Source organism: Anas platyrhynchos, chromosome 1 (genome assembly GCF_047663525.1).
Source record: "Anas platyrhynchos isolate ZD024472 breed Pekin duck chromosome 1, IASCAAS_PekinDuck_T2T, whole genome shotgun sequence".
Classification (NCBI taxonomy): Eukaryota; Metazoa; Chordata; class Aves; order Anseriformes; family Anatidae; genus Anas; species Anas platyrhynchos.
This window is the reverse complement of record NC_092587.1, coordinates 185,148,611-185,161,239: the sequence shown is the minus strand read 5'-3', so window position 1 is coordinate 185,161,239 and position 12,629 is coordinate 185,148,611. Positions and strand designations below refer to the sequence as shown.

The window sequence follows — 12,629 nt, the reverse complement described above, 5'->3', positions numbered from 1 at the left end:
TTATTACACATAGAGCGTGAAGAAACAAGAAACAGCTTTAGTGTCAGTGGTTAAATTCTGAGATAGACAAGGGGATGAATTCATTATAGAGATATCAGTGTTGTTTAAATTTGAGATCCCCATCCACACATTTTTCAATAGTCTTCACTCATCTCACTTTTTGCCCAGCACTCTGGAGACCCCTTTTATCACTCAAACATCCTCCTGCTGCCCCTTCTCTGGATTACAAGACTGGAACTCTTTCTTCCATATGTCTGTTTCTCCTCATTCTGGGAGCTTTTTTCCTTTCATTTCAGGACCAGCCTGTTGTCACAGCAACTTGGGTTGGCTTAAGCAACATGCAAGGCTAGAAAAATTGAAATACAGCTGAGTTGTGTAGTGTGAAATGTCTTCCTACTGAAGGGCTGAATGACAGAGCATTAGACAGAACAAACCTGAGCATCACAGATGATTTAAATCTTGCTCTCTCACAGCATGATGGTGCCCTGTGTGCTTGAACTACTTGTGCAAAAGGTTGGACCTGAGGTCTGAGTGTCCTGTCTTAACTTTCCAGCTGCTATTTATATTACATTAGCTCACAGAGGATCCGACTGAGAGCAGAACCTTGCTGTGTGAAGTACCGTACAAGGAGTTTTGTACAGTCTTTGACCAAAGACCATGGTATTTTTGTGAGTCTTGAACAGTCTTTGAATAAAGAAAAATATGCAAGCTAGACACACAGGGCAAGCAAGGGCCAAAAAGGAAGAAAAGTCTGTGGGGAGCTCACCATGGATCAAAAAGGGGTGGAGTATATACACCTCACCTGTTTTGGGGTGATTGATCTTATGATTCCGTCACTTTTTTCTCGGATAACTTTAAATGGCCCATGAAAGTTTGAGGCAGGTGAAAGCCACCTGTATCACGTGAGTCAAACACCAGCAATGAGTACGAAAGTGCTCCAGGGGTAAAGGATCTGGTCTTAATAAATTACTTAGCACACCTTCAAGTTACCTCTTTTAACAAAGACTGAGTCAAAGCACCCAAGAATGCGCAGGCCCAATATCACTGAAGATGTAGCTAACCTCGCCCTCACTCCCAGGCCCCAGCTTTGTATTGCAGCATTGCCAGTAATGCCCTGTCACTGGATTGCACTCCTCCCTGGAATATCCGTAGTGTGTTTCATGATAGTCTTCTGTCCCAGCTGGGTTGTGTCATAGCTGAACTCTGAGGTCTCTTCAGATTAATGGGAATAAGCTGTTTCTTTAATGCTGGATATTTCTAAGCAGGCCATTCAGTTGCCTTCCAGACTCCAAATACTCTGTGGTGTTATCTCCTTCTTTTAGTAAAAGCTGTGCCTGTTAGATTCTCAAAGACTTACACTGGGCCATACTTATTTCTTGAGTAGTTTTACTTGCATAAGGTGCTTCTCCACATGGATTAAATGCTGTCTCCAGGTAGGAGCTGCTTCTTCCCAAGCCCATCCTACTGAAGCACGTTGATTTGATTTGGGGTGGTGGTGCACAACTTCTAAAAAGAGCATAAAAGAGGATGGAATGGCTTCTTGCAGGAAATAATTGTTTATGATTGTAGGGAAGGATCATAACAATGTGTCTCATTAACTGCAGATTAACTTTGTATAGCCTGGAAATCCAAATATGACCCTTGTTTAACTCTTCAAGGGAACAGCATACCAGCTATACAAGAAAGTGAGTTCCCAAATGGATGCAATCATGCCGAGAACCCTGCTCCCATCAGGAGCTGTGTATGAGGGCTGGTGTTGGTTGCTGAGTGGAAAGGATCCCTGACAGCAGGGTTAAATTGCCCACTTTTTTTTCTTAGTGGAGCATCACCATGCCACTTACTTTTATCTGGAGTTTTTTTTTTTTTCTTTTTTTTTTTTTTTTTCTGGTCTGTGAGTGCTGTCCTATGTGCCACACTCATCATATCATGTGGTTGTTTCAGAATTTACCAATCTCCCTTTTAGAAGTAACTGGCTACCAAGAGCTCTCTTTTGTAAGGTTAGGAATTGTCTTCTGCTTCCTGCATAGATACATCGATTGCTAATTTGTACTCTCTTGCTTCTGTGACTGATTTAAGTACCTCTTCTCAGCTACCATTCTCATAGTAGATATTCTTAGTTTAACCCTGGAGAGATCAATCTGCCTCAGCTTTTGTATGACTAGGGTAAACAACCCTCATTCCCCAAGCAGCTTTTCATCTCAGTTACCTTAGATGCCATCACCTGTGTGCTGTGGTGAATGAGAGTGTGTTGCTGAGTTGTGCTGCTGTCTCACCAGTGCTTTATACAGAGACACTTGTATTTGTGAATTGGTGTTGGAAACGGCTCCATAAGACTGCATTTACTTTCTTTATGGCTGCTCCAGGTCCGAAGCTCACTGTCGCTATAGGATCAGTTGGTTGAAGTTGCATTTCTAGCTGAGGAGTGCTCAGATTTTAGCCAGTACTTCCATTAATAATCCTTAGCCAGCACTTCCATTATTAATCCATTAGGACAAGACAGAAATGCTGGGGGCTTACTCACTACCACAGAAAGCAAGTGCTGGAATGAGGACAGGCCTGGACAAGGCCTGGGCCCACCAGAGCCAGATGTGACATCAGACTTTGCTTGCAAAACTTTCTGGTTTTAAACAAGATAACATTGATACCGTGAAAGTCCTGGGAATAGATTATTTTTTATTATTGTCCTTGTCTCCAAGATAACATACCAGATTTGTGTAACAGCACAGAATAAGGTGAAGTCACATTCAAAACAGTCATTTTGCTTATCAGAAGGAAGCAGTATTATTTCTGTAGGCTGTGGTCATGGCTAATTACTTCGCTTGCATTTGTGTTTCTCAAAAATCTCCTACGGTATATGATAAGGGTGATGGCTTCATGCCACAGTTTCTCACACAGAGATCCCTTTTCCAGGGACGTGGAAATGGCTGATGGCAGGACAGCTTTGGACCCTTTGCTCAGGAGGTGTCTGTGGTAGGTACGTGTGCTGATGATGATTATCCAGTAATTACAACAGGAAGGCAGAAGCCAGCCTGAATGCTCACATGCTGTATTCAGATAGGAAAGCTCTTAGCATAATCTGCCGCTGATCAAACAGGGCTCGGGCTAAGCCAGGGCTTGGCTGACCGTAATATTCCTCCTGCCAGGGAGGTCAGGGCTAGGCCAGGCTGGCTGGGAGCTGGCGGAGCAAGCCACAAGGTTATTTATTGATGGGGCAGGGCTCGCTGAGGCTGCTCAGCCTGCTGAAGAACTTCCCTGAGCTGAGCAGCTCTTGCTTTAGGTTCTCAGGTACGTGCAAGGGGCACAGTCTGGCCTCATTGCAAAGGAAATGGATTAAAGTGAGAGAAGTCTGCTTTCTTGATTGGGAACAAAGAAAGGGAGGAATATCTCAGTGTCTAGTTCACAGGAGAAAGGGGTATGGTTGCCCTGAGTGTCTCTCTTTGCAAAATACTAGGAAATGAGATGAAACAGGGAGTTATTTAACCTAACGCCATACTTTCTTCTTCACTCCTAATTGCATACCTTGGGCATTGCTCACTTGTGAAGCTTTCTCAAAATCTGAAGGGTTGCCTGGGAGTGACAGTTCTGTCTGAGAAAGACCAGGGCTGCTACTTGCATGCTGGTACAATCTCCTTCTCTTCTAGTCTTACACTTTTCTGCTGTCTTCCTATTATTCAGTATATTTCAGTTTCTTTTCTACTGATTTGATTTTCCCTTTCATTGCAAATAACTGATATCTCAACATTTTTTTCTCTTCCAATTTTTTACAATCTCTTTATCCACCAAGTTTGATTGTTTCCTGCCTCCCTGCTTTCCCTCAGCTTTCCTTTCACTGAGTGTGCAAATATTCTCTAGCACTCTGATATCATCCTCATGTCCACTGCGGGATGATGCTAATTAATGTAGCAATATCTTTGCACTTTCTTTGTAGGCCATGGTGGGGCTTCGTGACAGCTGACTCTGGCTCTTTTGTCCTGAAATGTTCAATAAAAACAGGATTATTTTGACCAAAAAACAAAAACAAAAACAAAAACAAAACAAAACAAACAAACAAAAAAACCCACACAACTGTTTAGTAACCCCAAAGGGATGAAAACCTGTTCCCTTATAGACAGCAAATGTTCTGCTGTGAATATTTCTTGCTAGGAACTTATGCAAGGCTCGGGTGCATCTGGAGGACAGAAGCCAGCACTGCACAGTGCTCTAGGCAGTTGGGCAGAGAATGGCATTTGGATTCAGGAGGAAATGGGGTCCCACCAGTGCTGTGTTCCCTACCCACAGGGTTTGGCTCTAGCCTTGGTACCATGTGAGAGACAGGGGGATTCCACTGACCATATATGTTTTTAAGAATTGAAGCCACAAACACCATGTGCATGTATTTACTGTAGTATTTCTTACATAAGCTGTTTTCCAGAATGCTCTATCTTGTTAAATACTCACTGTTAAATGCAGAGTGAAGGGTCTTGAGGACAGAGAAAAACAGTTTCAGGTTGCAGCAGGCTCTGAAGAGGACAATAGCCATCACCATTCAGTGGCTGACTCCTTCTTGCCAGGCTTAATTCATTGGGGTTGGGAGCCCAGGAGTACACTGAAGTTTCCCACAGAATTCCTTGAAGTTACAGTTTTATTGGTAATATAATATTTTCTTATACTTGCCATTGCCTATGCAGGTAAATTAAATAGGGAACCTTCTCCTCCTTCTCCTCCTTCTCCTTCTCCTTCTCCTTCTCCTTCTCCTTCTCCTTCTCCTTCTCCTTCTCCTTCTCCTTCTCCTTCTCCTTCTCCTTCTCCTTCTCCTTCTCCTTCTCCTTCTCCTTCTCCTTCTCCTTCTCCTTCTCCTTCTCCTTCTCCTTCTCCTTCTTTTCCTTCGCCTCCCTCTCCTTATTGCTCTCCCCTGTCTTTCCTGGCTTAATATTCTTTTTTGAATCAAAATATGCAATTTTACCAAGAGAGCAATGCTATGAGAACACAAATGAGCATATTTTATGAAAAACTGCATGTCAAGGGGCATTTTTGTTGTTTGGAAAAAATCTTGCCACGATCACTTGTAGAACAATACAATTAAAACAAATGGGTGGAAACATTTGCACAAATAGCAGTAATTGCAACTGAAAGGTATAATTGTTGTATCTTTATCTGACAAGATGAATTTGAAATACCATTCATTATAAAAAAATTAAATGGGACATTCTGTGTAAACAAAGTAACCCAGTTCACACATGGTAATTTTCACAGATAATTTCTTTTTATGTGCAAAACCTGATCCAGAGATACCATTTTTGGCGATAAGAGATATTGTACAGAAGAGCTCACATGTACTCCCCATAGGAGTGCAGTGTAGTCATTCAGCTTAAGCGGGGCACTTTGTGTTTAACAAGTAATCTGGTTAAAAAATGTAGGCATTTTGTCCCCAGAGTACCTCTGAAGAGACTTTGCTTTGTATGAATTCATCTGTCGCTTGAAATTATTTCAGTGCTTGATTTGGATGCATTTTTGTCTCCAGATCCTTACCGAAACACTCATTAAATCCTCTTCAGTAAGCAGGGCTTGAACAGGGCACATTTGAACTTCTTGTGAGCCCTGTCTTACCCAGGGCTTCTGGCTGCCACGTTCAAATCAAGACTGCTCACATGGTGGCTTCTCCCACCACCTGCACTGTAATATTTAAAGTCAGAGCAAGATAAAATTAATTAATTCCAAGTGATCTCTGAACACTGAGATGTCTAGGCATTCCCAAGTAGCAATATACAAACCCAGGGATATAATGACTTAGAATTTAAATTCCCTTGACATGAATACAGTAGAGGACTTCTGCTAATAGACTTCATTGATCTGGTGGTACTTTTCCCCTAACATGCGATTTACCACAAGTTTTCTGGATTTATTTGTAGCTGTGATTGGGGTGGGAGGAAGAATGCAGGTTGCTTTAACTTTTGGGGTTTTTGCGGAAAAATCAGGGATGAAACATTGGTGGAGATGGGACACAGATGACAGAGAAAAGGTGCAGACAATACAAGTTTTTAATTACTTGGCTTGTGAGTCTTTGTTCAGATGCTCAGCTTCCAAATCCTGACCAAATTTTGGACTAAGAGGAAATCAACACGATCAAATTAGCAAAGATCAGAGAATCCATCATTTCTTCTCTGCACCAGGGAGCACCACTGCCTGCTTGGAGCACTGAGGGGCATCACATCAGCTCCCTGTGTGGACCTCAGGCATTCTTATACCTTAGTCTCACGTGTCTCTGCTTGGTTTCTCAGGGATTAAAATTTCTCAGAGATTTCAGCATCTCTGAATTGCTTTAATTTATCCATAGTCTTGGTATCAACACGTAATGTCTTTATACAGATGAGACTGGACTGTATGATCAAGTACTATGGACTCTGTGATCTAATATTCCCTTTATCCTCAAAATCAATTCACAGAGTCCCAGCCAGGTACGCCCTAGCACACATAGCCTGTCAGTTCTGAAATCCATACTTTGTAGTTTGTTGTTGCAAGCTGATTTAACTGAGCCTTGTGTTTTAACAGAGGTTCTTATTTAATCGTATAACCATATAGAACATCCTAAAAATGTAAGTATGTGCAGAACAACTGTAGCACAGAAAACTTTGATTGCATTTCATTTGCCACCAGTGCAGTTGTATAGCTTTTGCTTTTATGTCTGTGACAGGGGCATGGGCTTCATATCAAGTAGCAGACGTTAGATCAGAGACACCATCTGATGCCTTACACACTCACACCACTAGATTTTTGCCCATTCCTGCAAAATATGAAACCGGATTGTATTTCTTAGTTAATAGAGAGGATAGATGCTGAAGGGACTTTGTTACCTCTGGTCGACGCCTTGCACTTTCCCCAAGGATAAGATAAAAGAATTCTGCTTGCTCGTGCTTTGAATAGCACATTAGATGTCAAGACTATGGGAGAAGGAAGAGAGGAGACGAAAGTTGAAACGTGATTAAGTATACATGTATTACAGAGGAAGCAATTAAGGCCTTGGATAGGTTTTGCAAGGATTCAACATCTGCAGAAGAGTCCCCACAGCTTGTAACATCCTGTTTTTGCATTATAGCAATGCCCACTACCATTATACATGTACAGTGAAGGGTCTATCTCCATTTGTCTTTTTAAAAACCATTCTGTAAATGGTTTGTAGTCATTCATAAAAATATGAAATTCTGGGCTGAAATTTATCATGTAGCGTATCCTTCGTGAAAATGTATTTTGCCCAAGATAGCAATTATTTTGACCATTTAAACTTGCAAATGAGAAGAAAACTTTTCATGTGGCTGTTCCACACTTCTCATATTTCCATGTATACAGCAATCCACTTGCCCAAATTCCTACATACACAGTCCCTGTTTTCAATGCTGTCTGTAGCTTGTGTAAGATGCAGCTTTTGAGTGCAGTGAAAGAAAAGGGGGGAAAAAGTATTTCCAAATGGCAACATGGCTAATGATTGTGTGCAGTGGCCTCTTTCAGAAAGCTTTCCAAGGGTTTTCTCAAGGAAGATGTCAGCTGCATATATCTTAGTTGCACTGAAGTATGGGGAAATATCTCCATGGCGGCTGTTACAGCATGTCTTAGCAATTGTATACATATTTCTGCAACAGACAATAGATTCTCCACTCTAAGAAGTTTTTAATATGTATTTACAGTACAGATTTAATGTCTCTGCAGATCAGATAAGGCTACAAAAAGTTTGCCAAATGATACTAGCATACAGTTGTTGGCAACAAACTTAAAAAAATAATTAATACACTGAGCACAGAGAAGTTATTTATAAATAGGTCTTCTTGATGTTTTTTTCAAACCCAGCAATAATACATTAGCTGATTGAGTCCTTGTGAGATAATTTAATATAATGCTACAATGGTATTTAGATAGTTTGCCAAATAAAAGAAGACAAACCACAGAGTTATTAAAAATGCATCCTTGCAGTTTTTGCACAGTATTTACTGCCATCAATGTCAGTTAACCAGTGGAAACTTTCTCAAAAGATAACTCATTTCCAGAGGTGTGGAATAACCAAGAGGCACTCTGCTTCTTTAGGTTTTCACTCCTGGCAAAGGGCTATTTCTTTCTTCAATTATGCTTTTGGATATTTATATTCCCTTATTGCCTCAAATAGTTTACTGTAAGTAAACAATGAAACTAGATGAACAAGCCACTAAGCTCTCCATACCTAATCCATTCTGTAATGTGAGGGCAATAGTTTCCTAATGTTTATTTTCCAGTGCTCTCTCTTAATCAATTTTTAATGATTAAAGCAATAGGCTTGATCCTGCTCCATTCGAGTCAGTAAAAATGCCCACAGTTATGCCTGCAGTGCAGAACTGAGTCAAAGCAGGAGACGTGCTCATTTAGCTTCAGTTTTCCTTTTCTCATTTTCATTCTGTTACCGACTATTGTCCATTAGACCCAATTTAAGTGCTATTTCTTTTTTTCAGATTCAATCCTCTAAGCAATTACATAGAAGTTATTAAAGCAGTTATCGGACATAATGCATATTAGCCCATTAGAAACAAACCAGGTGTGACTTCACAGTCTTTACGGCTCCTCTTGTGTAGGCATTCCAAGAAAATCCCTAGCAGCGGGGCCTCATTTGTACTGTCTTTGCATTGGCGAAACAGATAACAGCTCTCAGAGGTCCCAACCTGGGAAACTACCCCCAAAGAAAATTATGCAACCAGCTGGGTTTATACCCCCAAATCATCACATTGATTCTCCCATTACTAACTCTATAAATGTATTCTGTAATATTCATCAAAGTTACCTCACTTCACTTCAAGACTGACAACACTGAGGCCTATTGAGAGATCATGGTATGAATTTGCCAGTATCCTGAGATACTTGGTGTCAAGACACCCTGACTTCACCAAGCGAGAGCTTCTGACACTAAATCATCCTCACTATTTCATCCCCATACACTGCAAGTGAATGTACAAAAGCATTGCAGTGCTTATGATTCATTGCCCCATTACTTTTTCTGTGTCCAAAGTCCTAGAAATGTTCCTTGTACAAAGTAACAAAACTCTTCACTAGCCAGTCTTTTCCAGACATTAATTATTTTGATTTGAAGGCTCTCGTACAGGCAGCACAGAAGTGTAAACAGTTGTCTTTCCTCATTCTGTACAGAAGTGAGAGTTATGGCACTCGTAGTGCAAACACTTCAGCATGTACATAATTTTACTGTTCTGAGTCATCCTCTTGACATCTGTAAGATGACTTAAGATAGTAAAGTTCAGCATGTATGGAAGCATTTTCTGGACAGGAGCGTATAGTTCCTATAGTCGTTATTTATCCATGTTGCCTATATTAATTAATTTTATGTTTTGTATTTTTTTCCCCAAAGTTTCATAGATGAGTTAAAAAATAAGACTGGAAGGGAGGTCAGAGTATCCATTCATCTTCCTCAAGGCAAGATAATCTAGAATTTCATCATTTCTAAGAGGGGTTTGTCTAAAGTGTTTGTAAAAATGTCCAGAGATTGTTCCATGTCTCTTTATGAAGTCTAAGTGCAATGGATGGTTACCTACATTAACTATGTACAGTTATTAAATATGGAACTCTGTTATCCAATTAAGCACATTTCTTGCTTTTTCCTTTATGTCCACCAATTTCTTATTGAGTTTCTAAAACTGGCATGACCAGAGCTGTATGGCAGGTGCAGATCTCTCCAGTTTCAAGTGAAAGTAATATTCAGCTCTCCTGTTCATGTAGCATTCCTACTGCCAAGTATTGTGTTACAGTCTGCCTAATGCTCCTAACAGCATTTATGCATATTAAAAGTACTCAGAATGTGTTTCATAGCCCATATTCATGTCTTCTGTAGTTCTCTGAGAGCACGTAGGTAACTTGAGGTCCTCTGTTTTCCATTGACATCTATTTTTATGACTGCAAGCTTCTACAGTATCTTTCTAGTTAAGGTCATGATGGGTGAATATTGCTGACAACGTGGCTAATGGTGTGCTGTGGATCATGAGGTGGAAGGCAGCCAGCTGACAGTAGCCTTTTTTATGTGTAGATCTCATTGTTTTCTAGTTGCTGAGGTAATAGAAAAGAAATAAGAAAATTTTTATCATTGATACTTTGTTTGGGGAAAATAAAAGGCACGGTCCCACAGACCTCCTGAAAGATTTTATATTATCTTACTTGGAAAGTGCTTTGTACAAAACATTAAAATTGTAGTTTTAATGACATTGAAATAAGTGAAGGGGAAAAGGGCAGATGGGATGGCTGCCCTACTGCAAGTTAGACCAAAGCCTGGCCATCTCCAGCAATACATTCTTGCTGTAGGAGTCATTGCCTTGCTATCGTCTGTATCTTTACATATTTATTCAGATTAAAAAGTACTTCTTACTTTTTGCAAGTGGTAGAGATGGTCGCAGTATTATTTTTTGTCCTTCTTACTAAGTGAAATGGTCTGCTTTATTTTGTTTGGTTCTTTTTGGTTTTCTGCTAATTTTATTCTGAGGAAAGATTTCCCATTTGGTAACATACAATTTGCCTTATAACATGGAATTTATGTTTCTAATCACCTTATAATCTATGGTTTAATTAAAGAAATATGTCATTGGATCAGGTAGAATAAGCTTTTGCATAATTTTGCCTAAAAATTTACTGGCCTTGCAAAGGTGAGAGTGAGCAATTCTGCCTTGTATGTCATTGAGAGAGTGATTAATTTAACATATTAAAGGAACTGGGCAATTTTCCGTATGGAGTAATATACTGACAAAGAAGTCATGTGGAATGGAGGGAATTGCTTGTCCTGCTTCTCTGACACTTTTTGCTGAAGAAAGATCTCAGTGTACCGGGTTCAGCAGTGCTGATATTTAAAGTTGGAGCCATTTTTACCTTTCATACAGATGTTAGCAGGATCCTGGGGCTTCTGGCTGTTAAATGCTTTTGCAATAAACTTTTAGTTTAGGATATAAATATATGAGATGGGTCTTTGGAGTGTTCATCTTGTTCTGTGGAGTTTCCAGCAGTGTGTCACGAAATAGTCCTTTGTTTGTCTTCCTGTTTAACAGTTTCTATTAGAATTGTGCAATAATTTGGTAGCAAGGGACTTCTGGAGGCCACCTAGTCCAAACCCTACTCAAAGCTGGACCAACCTGAGGTCAGGTTTCTTGGGGCCTTCTTGAGTGAAAGTTTGGAAATCTCCAAGGATGGAGATTGTATAACCATTCTTGTTGACCTGCACCAGTGCTTCACCTCTGTCATTATGAACATTTTTCCCCCTTGTATTCAGTTTAAATGTTATAGCAACTTGTGTCTGCTGCTTCTTTTCCTTTAGCTGTGCACTTATGAGAAGAGTCTGACTCTGTCTTCTCCATTATTCCCCTTTTTTTGCTCATTGAAGACAGCTGTTAGATACCCCCAGACTCCTCTCGTCTAGGCTGGACCATGTCAGGTACTTCAGCCTCTGCTGGCTACATTCTTGCTTATGCAGACCCATACACTTTTAGCCTTCTCTGCCACGAGGACACACCACTGACTCATGTTCAGCTTGTCTTCCACCAGCAGTTGTCCTCCAACCAGCTCCACCAGCAAAGCTGGAAAGTCCTGAGCAATCCCTTGGGAGACTACATCCTTCTCCCTTCAGTTTGCAGACACAAACTGGAGCAAGAAGGAAGAGAATTTGTGGATGCTTCCTTTCCTATTCTTTGGAGCTCATTTCTTTGCTTTGCCCCAAAGCCTGTCTGGTCCTTAACACAAGCTGCAAAACCCAAACTTTTTCTTAGCTCCTTAAGGAGGGGAGAGGACTGCATGGTTGGGGTAAGTAGAGAGTGGGGCGATGGTAAGCTGAGGCATGCAATTTAGAAGAAACATCCCTTTCTTTTTGGGCTGAGCTGCTGAGTGCTTGCTATTTTTAATGCAATGTATCTAATATACTTGCTAGTTTTCCTGTGTATCTGATATGTGCAAAATATGCTTGATACACAGCTGTGGGTGCTAAAATAATCAGCAATATCAAAAAATAAGCATGAGCATAAGGATCTCAAATCGTATGTTTGCTGTTAAAAAAATACAGTGTGGGAAAAATCCCCAAAATGCACAGTAGAAGCATTTTTCATTTTCTGTATACATTTAAGGAGTGTGTAGTGATAAAGTGCCTGGTAAATAGAAAGGTGATAGAATGCTAAAACTGGATCAAGTTTGTGTTGATTTATGAAAAGGGGGATGCAATTTTTTGACCAAAAAAAAAAAAAGTATCCTCCAAATGTTTTTGAGCAATATATACACGTTTTGTCTAAGCAGAACAAATATAATTGTTTACAGAGCAGTGGTCACTGTGATGTACTTCTGCTACCCTTCCAGGATCAGTAGCAGCAGGAAGGTAATGCATTAGTTGTGCTTGACTTTTCTGAATAATAAGATTTTGTTGTTTGCCTTCTGTGCTCATAAATGAGAACTTCCTTGCCAGTTTGCCCTTGGTGAGCCCCCAGCTAGGATGGACACGTGGTGCTTGGGGGGCAGCATGGTGTTACTGCTTCTGAATTATAGTCCAGCTTCTAGGTCAGTCAGAGTGTCTTGGGTGTGATAATTACACACATTCCTTCTGCCTTCCTAACACCTGGAGTTACACCTGGAAATCTACTTCATGTACTTCACGGAGCCTGGTA

General features: G+C 40.5%; 1 protein-coding gene across 5 annotated transcripts in view; it reads left to right on the top strand.

Annotated features, from left to right (window-relative positions):
- MTUS2 (microtubule associated scaffold protein 2) overlaps positions 1–12,629 on the top strand; it is a 275,206-nt gene that overhangs the window by 80,421 nt on the left and 182,156 nt on the right. The window contains exon 1 of one of the 5 annotated variants that reach the window (XM_072032649.1): positions 11,606–11,781. The exons of the other annotated variants lie outside the window; for them this stretch is intronic. The gene's annotated coding sequence lies outside the window, so the exon portion shown is untranslated. Of the gene's footprint in view, positions 1–11,605; positions 11,782–12,629 lie in introns of those variants that run through there. 5 annotated transcript variants of the gene reach the window in all.